Source organism: Tupaia chinensis, unplaced genomic scaffold (assembly GCF_000334495.1).
Source record: "Tupaia chinensis unplaced genomic scaffold, TupChi_1.0 Scaffold000392_1, whole genome shotgun sequence".
NCBI lineage: Eukaryota > Metazoa > Chordata > Mammalia > Scandentia > Tupaiidae > Tupaia > Tupaia belangeri.
Window position 1 is genome coordinate 2,322,922 of NW_006159894.1, and position 12,746 is coordinate 2,335,667.

At 45.6% G+C, this 12,746-nt stretch overlaps 1 long non-coding RNA gene across 1 annotated transcript in view; it reads left to right on the plus strand.

Annotated features, from left to right (window-relative positions):
- Positions 1-2,424, plus strand: part of LOC102493410 (uncharacterized) — a 3,909-nt gene extending 1,485 nt beyond the window's left edge. Inside the window, exons 3-4 of the long non-coding RNA XR_335332.3 lie at positions 1,433-1,644; positions 2,206-2,424. This is a non-coding gene — a long non-coding RNA (uncharacterized LOC102493410). The remainder of the gene's footprint in view (positions 1-1,432; positions 1,645-2,205) is intronic.
- The last annotated feature ends 10,322 nt before the right edge of the window (positions 2,425-12,746 follow it).

Here is a 12,746-nt window from a genome sequence, read left to right on the forward strand (position 1 = left end):
GAGATGGAAAGTGAGAAAGCAAGCCACCAGGTCCAGGACTTGAACTGAGGTCATGTAGGAGTCCAACGCCCTTAACCACCATGTCATCTGCCAGCCCCATTTCTTTTTCTTTTTTTATTTTAGAATTATTTTATTTATTTAACTTTATTTATTATTATTATTATTTTATTTGTAATAGAGCATGTGTGTTCACCAGAGAGAGATACACAGACAGAGAGAGAGAGAGAGGGAAAGTGAGAAAAGTCCCTTCTAGGTTCAAGACTTGGATCACGGTTGGCCATGTGGGAGTCCAGTACCTGGCTACCATACCACCTGCTGGCCCTTTGATGTCAATTCTAAGGCAACAATTCTTGGCCTTTTTCATCCAATTTTCAGTGATGAGTATGAGAAACTTGTTCAGAAGTATATGTTATCTTTTATATATGTATAAATATGCATATGTTTACGTGTTTACATTTTCATTTGAAAGAAGGAAAAAACCAAACACTAATTAAAATGATTACATAAGGGGAGGAAGAGAACAGAAGGGAGAAAAAGCAGGAACTCTAGATTTCTCTAAGTGTATCTTGTCTCATAGTTTTGACTTGGGGAAATGCAAATGTTTTTACACCTAAAAAATAAAGGAAAACAAAGGTAAACGAAAAATGAAAAATAAAACAGTTTCTAAAAAATACAAATAAAACAGAAACCAATGAACCTAGGTGTTTACTGTATCAACAACAACACCAACAGACAGAATTTATGTGAAATGATCTGCAACCTAGTACTTTACTGTTTATTTCCTAGTGGAGTATCTGCTGATGACAAAGACAACACGTGACACCTTAAAGTGCACTCAGCGTCCTTATTGTTAGTAGTAACACTGGCATTATTATTTTGAAACTTATGCTCACTTTATGATGAATAGCATTACTTATGACACATACGTAGTTGTGGGCCAGCTGGTAACGTGGTGCGAGGGCAGCCGAGCCCCACACGGCTGATTCTGCTGCTCAAGTCCTAGATATGATGGCTCGGAAAGCATACTGCGTGCGTGTGCCTGCCCAAAACTCTGAGGGGAGACTGGAAGAGAAGGGATCGTGGCATGTCGTCCCCCGGGGGACACTTTCATATTCTCTCTCTTGCTGTCTCTCTCTGAGGAGTGCACACACCCTATAACAAAAATAAATAAATAAGGAATTATGTTAATGCTGTTAATATTCAAGAGTTTTAGCATAAAATAATACAAATATGAGAGAGTTGAATATATCAGTATGAATCAATGTTTTGTTTTTATTTTCCTTTCAAACATCTACTTTCTACTTCTGCCTGCTGAGAAGACCTAGAAGCAGAAATAACCCAGTAGAGAAGTATACTCTAATTCCCTCCCCCTCAGATCATGGTCTCTAAACATCAGTTCCTGTTATAGGAATCAGGGGCCCTTTTATTCTAGGTCTGGGAGAGAAACGTACAAGATGAGCTGAGACTTCTTGTCCAGCCTTGAAGAATAAAGTTATTGAGACTGCTCCGTCCTGTCGGAGGCACCTGACAAAGGCGAAAGAATTCGAGTGTCTAAAAATAAATAAGGATGGCAATAAACCCGATCAGAATGAATATATAAAGATATTTGCACCAGCACCGAACACCAGCAACACGTTAAACCGGGTAAGATAAACACACAAACAAACGCAAACAAACTCAGGAAACTCAGTCATTAGTCACTTTCGGAAGTGCCTTTGGAGGGCACCATCGCATTACTGTGTCGTACAGGAAGTAGAAGAGTAAGATGCTTATCTTACCTCTCCTTGTGTGGCTTCTAGGCCAGGATATAGAACGGGTGGGAAATGCCAGACCAGAGTCCAAGCAGGTGTCAGGCCAACCTCTCTTCTCTTCCAAAGAAGAGGAGAGGAACTAGTAAAGGATTCTTTGCTTGACTGTACTTTAGTCAGGCTCCTGAACCTCCTAGGCTCATCTCTGCACTGCCAGTTATAGCAAAGAACCTCGCTGAGTCAGTTTAACCAGAACACTCCAGCCTCAATTCCCGATCAGGTTTCTCATCCTCAGCCATCCTCCAGATGATTCTGATCACCCAGCCCATCTCGTAAGAATCCTACTAGGTTGGCTTAGCCAGGATCACCCTTTCGCCTGATGTTACCTCTTGGTAATGCCACCCTGTTCCTTGTAAATTCCCCCTTGCCCTTCTTTTTATTTATTTATTTTTTTCAGGCAACCTGTAAGATGGGGGTCGTGCAGACTGAGCATCCTATTAAGAGCAGCTGACCATGTTTCAAAACAAGAGGAGTCCTTCTGGGACAAATTGGCAAGAGGAAGCTCCTAGGATACTACGAGAGCATTGTTCTAGTCTCAGAGAAGCCACCGAGGGCACCTAAATTGCCAATTTGATGGGAAAACATGATATAAATGGCATTTCATTGTTCTATCTTCTTGAACTTTGAGTCAACCTTGGTATATATTAAGAAAACAATGACAAGAGGAATTTGATATAAAATGCACAGTTCAGGCAGCCATGGGGATCATTTTAGAGCAGATACATAAGCCGTGGATTTGGAGCAAACCAAGCTGAAGAGGATCATAGGATCCTGGAGCTTTAGACCGAGGTTTATTCAGGGCCTAGACTCAGGCGAGCTCTGAAAGGGTGCCCACCAAGCCTCTGCCCAGGGCAACAAGGCCATAACAGTGTCTGTGGGTTGATCCCAGAGCCCACAGGGATCAGCAGAGGAGAGGGCCTAGGGACCCTTTCATGCCCCATGCTCATCAGCCTAGGGACAGACCACGCCAGAGTCTGGGCAGGACCTGCTCTCGAACCAAGAATGGAAGTAGCCTATCCTGGCAGCTAAGTGGGGTCTGGAATCAGGAAAACTATTGTTTCATGGAGGGCCAGAGAAACTCAGAGAACCTTCCTGCACTTGCTACCATCCTCCCCCACCACCTCTGCAGTCTCTGCTTCTGCCATTGCTTTGGCTGTCTCCCTCCATCCAAGGCCTCCCTCCATCCGAAGCTTCCCTCCCTTCCACTTCCTTTGGTGCCCAGCCTTGCCAGGGTTTCTCCTGTGGCTGCCAGCTCCAGTGGGGGCTTCTGGGGACCTGGGAGCCTTAGAACGAAGCTTCAGGGTGTCACTTGGAGATTTTGGAGGATGAAGGCAGGACCACCAGGGGGCAGCATGGAGCTGTGCCATATTTACTTGTGAGGCAAATACCTGTGCAGCTGTTTCCCAAGACTGAAGACAAGCTGTGGGCCCACATACCCACCCTGTCACAGTCCTCCCTCAGCCCTCAGAGTTCATATGCTTTTCTAGAAAGCACTTCTTTCTTCTCCACTACCCGGGTACCCAGAATTCTAAGGTGGAACACTGTATTAGGCTTAATTAATTTTATGTAATTGGGAGGTCAAGTTTGTTTAGCTCAAAGATGGAAAGTTGTAACCTGAACTCACAGGACAGGGATGGGGGAACCCAAAACTCAGTGTGGGAATGTTGCTGCAGGCCTGCTGGGCTGTCCTCCACCTGGCGCAAATTACGCTGTTCTGTGGGTCAGTCGGTGACAGCAGTGCAACGCAGGGCTCTGTGAGGCAGACCTACATGCGATGGTTCTGGGTTCATGCTGGGGACCTCCCTGAACATGTGGGGCACATGTGTGCTATGATCTGGGGCTGGCTGAGGCTGCGGGTGGTGGTTCTCTGTCTCTGTTCCTCTTTGTCGCTCTCATTCATGGAAAAAAGACAAAATAAAATACATACCATGCTCTTCATCAAAGGAAAAGGAATATTTAGAAGCTAGTTGTACTGAAACCAAAACAAAAAATATGCAAGCAGTTGTCACAATAAATAGCTGTGTGTGCGTGTGACTGGTAGAAGTCTTATTCCACAGGTTCAGTTGTTCAGGAAACACTTATTTATGGAAATCCAACCACGTGACTCTCAGCATGTCGGGGCTCTCTACTCCCTCTCAAGGCCAGAGCACAGCTGGGCCCTGGGGTCTCCCCTGCCTCTGTTTGCTGTGGCTTTTTGGGAGGCACCTAGACTTGAGCCCTTGGGTCCTATTGCCAAGGCACTAGAATTTTTGCTGGGGCTAAAAGCCTCAAAGTCAGGGTCTGGCCCCTCTAGGCATACTCCAAAGCCACTCTACCAGGAGGCATAGCCACTTTAGGGGGCACCATGGGTGGGACCATGGGGCCAGCAGATGGCATGGTGGTTAAAGCACTGGACTCCCTGGGACCAGCAGTTAGCATAATGGCTATGTCACTGGACTCCCATGTAGTTGACTGCGGTTCGAGTCCTGGACCCGGTGGCTTAAACTCATGCCGATGCTTGTGCGTGCGTGCCCGAGATCCTGAGAGGAGAATGGAGGAGAAGGGATTGCGGCATGGCCATTCCCCTCTGGGGAGTGATTTTTCGCTTTCTGTCTCTCTGTCTTTCTGGCAAGCGCACGCACCCTATAGCGAAAACCTCTCCAAAAAATAAAAAAATAAAAAGCACTGAACTCCTCCATGGGTGACTGCAGTTCAAGTCCCAGACCTGGAAGCTTGCTATCTCATTTTACCTCTCTTTCTATCTCTCTCTGGTGAGCACATCTTCTCAATAGCAAATTAAAAATTTATAATAAATAAAATTTTAAAAATTCTTTAAAAGAGAGAGAGAGAGAAACCAAAGGCCCCTGGTCCTGAGCTGACACTCATAAGCTCCTGCCCTCTCGCCATGTCCTGTCTTGTGCCACCTTGGGACTCTGCAGAGAGGCCCCACCTGCAAGACGACTCTCACCAGATATGACCTCTTAAACTTGGACCTTCAAAACCATGAGCTAAGTAAACCTCTATTCTTTATAGATGGCCCAGACTCGGGTATTTCTGTTACAGCAACACAAAGAACTAACTCCTCAGCCCGGCGCCATGAGTCAGGAGTGTGCAGTGACCTAAGCACTGCCTGGGTAAGACTCAGCTTTCTAGCTTGGTCTTCTGGGCACTTGCTCTGAGAGGGGACCAAATGTCCTTCCCAGCACTTCTTTTCCTCTAAAAGAAGATCTGTCCTTATCCTTCATGTGGAAATCCTCATCCACACCAATCAGGCGTGTCTGACCCCAGCAGGGGACACGCCTGGGCTCAAGCTCCGACTCTTGCTTTATTTGTTGTCTGCTAATTAAACTTTCTGATATACTCCACGCTAAGAGTGTTCGCAAGGCAGAGATCATGGGGTAAAGGGTCCTGCCTGGCTTGGCAAAGTGGCAGCTCCCTGCTCACTGTGTACTAATAAAGAGGCATATACGTGACAGTGCGTGTCTGGGCCTTGGTGACAGCTTAGGGCAGAAAGTATGTGATAATCAGAGCCTCAAACAACCCAGGAAGCACACTGGTGTGGGGCAGATCTCTCTGGCAAATAATTACGACAGCAATACATGGCGAAGAACTTTAGAATGTGTGCGTACGTGAAGACAACACTGAAATGCATGTCATTGAAACGCTGTGGCTTAGTTTGACATTTATGACTCTTATTAAAGACCCCACAGCATAATCCCACTGGCTGGTTTCACCTCATTGAATTTTCCAGTCTAATTCTATTGCTAACGGTGATGGCAGAAGACATGCATCTCTTTTTCTGTACTGTCTGGAGGTTCATTGATTAATTCTTCAGTTCTGTTGCAGCGCACTGTCCTGACTCACTGATAGTTCTTGCTTGCTTATCTTACAAGGAAGTCATGGGCTGGGGAAGACTTCCCTCTGTCACATACTGCTGCCACTTTGGGCTGAGAGGAGGCCTTACAGGGGAGCGTCCATATGTTGCAGATCATGCAGGACCTGGGAGTGGCCATGCCCCCTTCTGAACGGTATTGCCCTATGTCCCTTCCTCTGTAGGTATTCATTAAATGCCAGGTCCCTGATAAGCTCAGGGCAGGCAGTCCTTCTCTGGAACCTGTTCCTTATATCAGTCCTCTCCCAGTTTCAGGCCGGGGTAGCTGTCCCCTCCCTGCTCTCATAAGACCCTGGTTCACCTCCTTCTTTGCTCCTTGATCTGTAGTGGTCTGAGGATACTCTGTCTTCCCCAGAAAGCTGTGTCTCTCTGTGTCCCTGCCCCTAATACAGAGCCTGGACCTTTGCAGTCCCTTAAGAAGTGTCCAGAGGGTCTTAAAGCAGTGGTCCACAAAAGACAAGGTGCTGTGGTGGGAAAGCATATTTTCCTCGATATGCAGAAAAGGCTGGACCTTAACCTGGATTGCTGGGAGGCAATCCAAAGTGCTGCGCGAGTTCCCACCTTGATGCCATGCTTTTGGAGAAAAGTGATGATGTGTGCACATGGAACTGGTAGTGTCTGGGCAGAGAAAGAGCGCAGGAGGGATTTGATGGTTTTATAGAACATGTGCTTTGGCAGAAAACGAGTACCATGAAGAAGTGGTGGGAAAGCTAATAAGAGGAAAGCACATCCCTCTACTTCATCACTTGGGCAAGGGGAGTCTAGGCCCCGAGCAGAGCAGCTGCTCTTGGCCAGAAGACCACTGGAAAGATGTTTACTGAAAAAGCTCTTTGTTAAAGTGTGTGAAAACAAAAGACAGTCTAGTTCTAAACAAACAAACAAACAAAAATGTGTTTGGAGGGGCCTAGCTGCAAGTTCGACAGGCTGAAACACATGGGAGGCCTGGGCTCTTGTCCCAGTCCAACCTGAAGGTGCCTATAATCCCAGCAACTCAGGAGGCTAAGGAAGGAAGATCACAAGATTGAGGTTGATTTGAGCAACACAGCAAGACCCTGTCTTAAAAACAACAGGACACGGTGGCACATGTCTGTAGTCCTATATGGGAGGCTAAGAAAGGAGGGTCAAAACATGGAGAGACCCTGTCTTAAAAAATGAGGAGGAAAAGGAGGAAGAGGAGAAGGAGAGGTTTCTGGTCAATCACATGACCAAAAGGCAAGAATGAATTTTGAATTAATTGTATGTGTGTCATTATAACATGTTACTTTAATAGGGCTGCTACAAGCAAATGAGGTGAAGACTGTGAAGTAGGTTCACCGTGTACCATATGTACCCCAGGGGAGAACTCTGAACACCTTGCCAACACAGTGCCCCAATATCAACCCACTTGAGGAAGTCCGGTGACACAGAACACTCACACAATGAGTTAAGCAAAGCAACTTTATTACTCTCAAATAAGCGGCAAGAAGTATTAGAATCCCCAAATCTATGATGAGTTGGTCTCACAAGGCTTAGGAAAGCCTGGTTTGTACATGCCTCTAGTTGCCCCATAACTGAGGGTTCCCAAAATACACTCCACTCTGGGATTTAAAAAACCCAGTATTTTAAAAAGCTTATTTATTTACTTCTTCCATGAGCATGACACAGACAGAGACAGGCACACCTAACAGTCTTCATGCCACCATCCATCCCCAGTCTCAGCCAACCTGGAACACGAGCACATGCCTGGCATGATCGGGGAGGGCCTGGAAGGGGAACCAGGAACTTTCCCATGTGGCTCTAGTAGCATTTCCACTGCACCACCATCTGGTCCCTGAGCTTGGGTTTTATCCCCAGGGGTAAGTAGACTCACTCGCCTAAATTATAGCAGGACATCTTGTTCTAGGAATGGAATGGAATAGAGCCCAGGCTATTCTGGTCAGTTCTTCCTTATCTCAAGATAGTGTATTCTCAGCCCATTCTACAGCTATATTAAGAACTATAAATAAGAAAGGGAAGAAATGTTGAGTCATTAACATGTGCAAAGACAACAGAAAAAAGGGAGTGTGTCTTAATTAGTTCAGGCTGCCATAACAAAGTCCCATGTGATTATGTGGCTTAAACAACAGATATTTATTTTTCTTCTTTTAATTTTTAAAATTTTCAAAATTAATTATTTAATTGCCAGAAAATTCATGTACTTACCAGAGAAGAAGAGGAAGAGAGAAAGCAATCCTCAGTGAGATATGGTCATTCTGCAATTCCTTCTCCATTTCTTCATCCCATTGAGATCTGGGGTACATGTACACACTTACCTAGTGTGTTTTTCAAGCTGCTAGGGCTGTGCAGTCAACCATGGTTGGCCATGTTGGATCCGGCTCCCTTAACTACTATGCATGCCACAGACTGGCCCAAAGTTGATTTTCTTACAGTTCTGGAGACTAGAAGTCCAAGATCAAGGTGCTGACCTATTCAGTTCTTGGTGAGAGCTTTCTTGTCTTGTAGATGGCCACCTTCTTCTTGTGTCCTCACATGGTGGTGGTAAGGGGGGAGGGAGTAGAGAGCATTCTCTAATGTCTCTTCTGTTAAAGACCTCAGTCCTCTTGGATTAGAACCTTGTTCTTATGATCTCATTTAACCCTAATTACCTTCTATAGTCTCTAACTCCCAATACAGTCACATGGGGGGTTAGGATTTCCATGTATGAGTTTTAGAGGGACACAAACATTCCATCCATAACAGGAAGGAAGTAGAAAATGGGTTATAAACTTGGGAAACATAGATATTCCCAACACAACTAAATGTGGCATTACCCCTCCAGATCACTCATCAGTCACCCACTTTATAATGAATTACATGCTGTCCCATGGCCTATTTTGCCTAATATTTGTAATTTTATTAAACATTGTATGATTAATATCCTCCATATTCTGCTATCTAGGGGAAGGGAAGTTGTCTTATGCTTTGACTTCCTTGGGACATAGTCTAGCATCATGCGCAAACTAAATATTGAGTAATCAGTTTATCAGCTGATCTTTCCAGATTTTTACTAACTAAATACAAGGTGAGAAGCTCGCATCTGTGCCGGCTCTGATTCTTGGTTTCTTGGACCAGTGCTTCATTATGGCGGAGCCAGTGCCAACTTGAGCACTGATCTGTTGTGGTGCTCAATGAAACAATGGTCTTGCTTTGGTTAATGCTGCAGGTGACATTAAGGACTCCCAGAAACTTCAAGATCTTGAAGCCTAATGAGCTTCATCCCCTCTCCTATTGCCAAATATGCTTGACCTTGGGTTCTTTCTTCTGGTAACACTGGATCAGTCTGTGTAAAATCAAGGGGCAGAAGCCACATAGCAAGCAGTGGAAATTTAATGTAAAGAACTATTAAATGATGGTGGCAAAGACACCAGAAAAGTGCAAAGAGGGTCCTAAAGGAACCCTAGGACTGAGGGAGAGGGCCCAGGAATGAACAAATTTGGCATGGGATACCTCCTCAAGCTAGGCTTCAGACTGCATTGGAGAAGACATGGGGGTGGCCATTGGCTAAAGAAGTTCACAAGGTTACCTAGGTCAGAGCTGGTGCCCAGTACCCGGGCAGCAGGACATGGCTTTCTCAGAACAGGAGCACCAAGGCTGGTGGGAAGGTGCAGGGGAGGCCAACACTGTATACCACTGTGAGCCATGGAGGAATGTTTTCCATGGCCCTCCTGGCGAGGATCCCACACACCCCAGGCTGCACAATGCCCTGCTCATTGGAGGCTCCCAGTGCCCCAACACTTTCCTCATATCTTCCTGACTGGGTCAGCACACAGAGCAGTCTAGGCCAGGCTCCATGCTACCAGTAAGCAGCTTGTGAGCCAGGAATTCCCATGGGGCACAGAGGATCTGGCTGAACACTCTGCTGAGACGCTTGACCAGACTTTAGCCTGACTTCACCTGCATGAGGCTGTATCCCTAAAGGCTACTGCAGCCTTATGCTGAGTCTTCGCTCAACCACACAGTGCTGCCAAACCACCACATGCACAGTTACCTACCTGCACACGTTTTAGTAAGACCCTACTTATCCACCCTGTAACTCCCCACTCCCATGTGGGCCCTAGTTCCTTATTGTTCCCCCCCCTTTTTTTTTTTAATTCTTCATGTTCCCTTTTTGTTCCCTCTCTGTGCACCCTTTAAAAACCTCAGCCATAGGGCCAGCAGGTGGCATGGTGGTTTAGGTGCTGGACTCCTACAGGGCTGACTGCAATTTGAGTCCTGAACTCAGAGCTTGCTTTCTTACTTTCTCTCTCTCTCTCTCTCTCTCTGTGTGTGTGTGTGTGTGTGTGTTTCTCTTTGGTGAGCACATGTGCCCTATAGAAAAATAATAATGATAATAATAAATTAAATAAATAATTCTAAAACAAAAACTCAACCCCCAAAAATCTCAGCCATCTTTATTTATGGTGGAGTTCAGCTTAGTCTATGGTGGAGTCTTTCTTTCCTATTGCAAGAGTGACTAAATCTGTCTTGCTGCCTCAGCTGTTTTTGTTTTCTGTTTTTCTACCAGCACTCTCAGTCAGTCTGAGCTGCTATAACAAAAATACCATAAACTGGTTGGCTTAACCAAAAAACATTTATTTCTCACAGTTCTGGAAGTTGGAAGTCTGAGATCAAGTGTTGGCAGATTGGGTGTCCAGTGAGGGCTGGTTCACAGAGCATCCTTTTCTTGTGTCCTCACATGGCACAGAGAAAGTGAGCTCTGGTGTATTTTCTCGAAGTGCAGTAACCCCATCATGAGGGCCCCATCCTCATCACTGCATCTAAACCTAACTACCTTCTGCAAGTCTCACACTGGAAATGAAGCACACAGATTTTAGGGAGACACAGACACCAGTCCATAACACACGTCCAATGTCCTGACGTCCCTGATGCCACTCGCCAGCCTCACCTGGCCTCTGTCCTGGAAGATTGTTTCCTATGGCCTTCCTGCCATGGGTGCTGTGCATCCCAAGCTATGGGCCACCAAGCCAGTAAGTGGACTCCGGACACCCTGCTCGTCTGGACCCGCCCACCAGCTTTGGCATTCTTGTGCCCTGCTGCCTGGTTACCACGGACCAGCTTTGGCCCAGGCACCCCATGAACATCTCTTCCAGCCTGTGGCTGCCACCACATCGTCCCCAGTGAAGTCCAATGCTCAGCTTGGGGAACGGCCCCCTGCCAAATTTGTCCTTCCCTGGGTACTCTTCAGAGTTCTCTTTGCGTCTTTCTAGTGCCTTCACTACTAGTTTAATCATTCTTTGTATGAAACTTTCTCTGTTCAAATGATCGTGTGGTTGTTTCTATCTCCAGCTTTGTTTGGGGGTATTGAAATAAAGACAGAACATGGGAGTACGGGCAAATGAGCTAATACGTATCGAGTACTTACTGTCTTGTACATACGAAATAGTCTTATTTTAGCTTTTATTATTTTTAAAGGAGTATTGCTAATTTTTTTTTTTGAGAGGTTTTCACTATAGGGCACGTGCGCTCACCAGACAGACAGAGAGAGACATTAGAGACAGAAAGCGAGAAATCACCCCCCGGGGGGATGGTCATGCCACAATCCCTTCTCCTCCATTCTCCTCTCGGGATCTTGGGCACACATGCACACGCGCCCGGCGTGAGTTCTAAGCCACCGGGTCCGGGATGTGAACCGCAGTCTACTACGTGGGAGTCCAGCGACATAGCCATTACGCTAACTGCTGGTTCCCTGAGTATTGCTATTTTCGAACCACGTCTGCAATGATTTATTTTGTGTTTTGCAGTAAGTGGGTAATAACAAGATCAATAAAAAGTTGTCCTTATTCTTTTTTTAGGTTTTTAAATTAATTAATTTTTTTTTTTTTGCCATAGGACACACGTGCTTTCCAGAGAGAGAGAGAGAGAGAGGGAAGGAGAAAGAGAGAGAGAGAGAAACAGTAAGAGGGAAAGTGAGAAATCACCCCCACCCCCAGAAGGAATGGCCACACCTCAATCCCTTCTCTTCCATTCTCCTCTTTGGATTTTGGGCATGCATACATATGTGCCTGGAGTGATTTTTCAGGACTCAAACTGCAGTCAGCCATGTGGGAGGCCAATGCCTCAACCACTGTGCCACTACCATCACCTTGTCCTTATTAAAATGGTAATTTCATGATTCAATGGAGGAAACACACTGCATAGCAGTATCCCAGCGTATCCCAGTGATAAGGGTTCTAATAGATGGATCTAGTTTTCAGGCACCATCTTCAGGGACCCACCTCCTCTTTTTCTGTATTCCTAACCACATTCTACAAAAGCTTGGTTAAATCTTTATCTCTGAATTCCTGCCTCTGGAAAGCATTGTGAGAAATAAGCTCCTGTTGTCTTAGCTACCCGGTCTGTGGTATCTTGTTATGGCAGTCCTACCCAACCAACACAGAGATATTCTCCTGCAAGTACATAGAGTTTGTCAAGACAGGAAGCATTTTTGATTTAAGGGATTTTGCATAAAACATCCATTTGAGGTATTGCCAATATTGCATGAAATGCACTAGTATCACATACAATGGAGCCTACACAAATCTAGTTCCCATAGAAGAACGCATCTTCAAGGGAGACTCTCAGGCCAATTCCCCAGAAGGTGAGTGAATGTGGACCAAGCATCAGTCAGGTGGCTGGGAAATGCCCTTGTGTAACTGCACCTGAGTACCAGTGACTTTTTCTCCTTAGGAAAATTTTGAAGCCAGTCTCTAACTACATGTCTGACACTACATGCCCTCCCTGGGGGTTTCCATGCAGTTTCTTGACAGAGTCAGGGGTTAAGGGTTAAATGGGAGAGAATCTCACTGAACGCTCTTCGAGAAGTCAAGCAACAAGAAATCTTATAAATGAACATTGGCCTGAAATAGGCACACTAAATGTAATCTATAAATATAAACGTCTTGGTAAAAGAAATTATCCCAGTCTCCTACATACCACATCGCATATCTTCTCTTCTCAAATTCCAATCCAAAGCCCACTTCCCTCAGGAAATTACTTTCCAGTGGTATTTTTGGTTGTGAGGAACCAAAGGCCTCACTTTGACAGAGTTCATAAAGGGAATTCATTGCTTC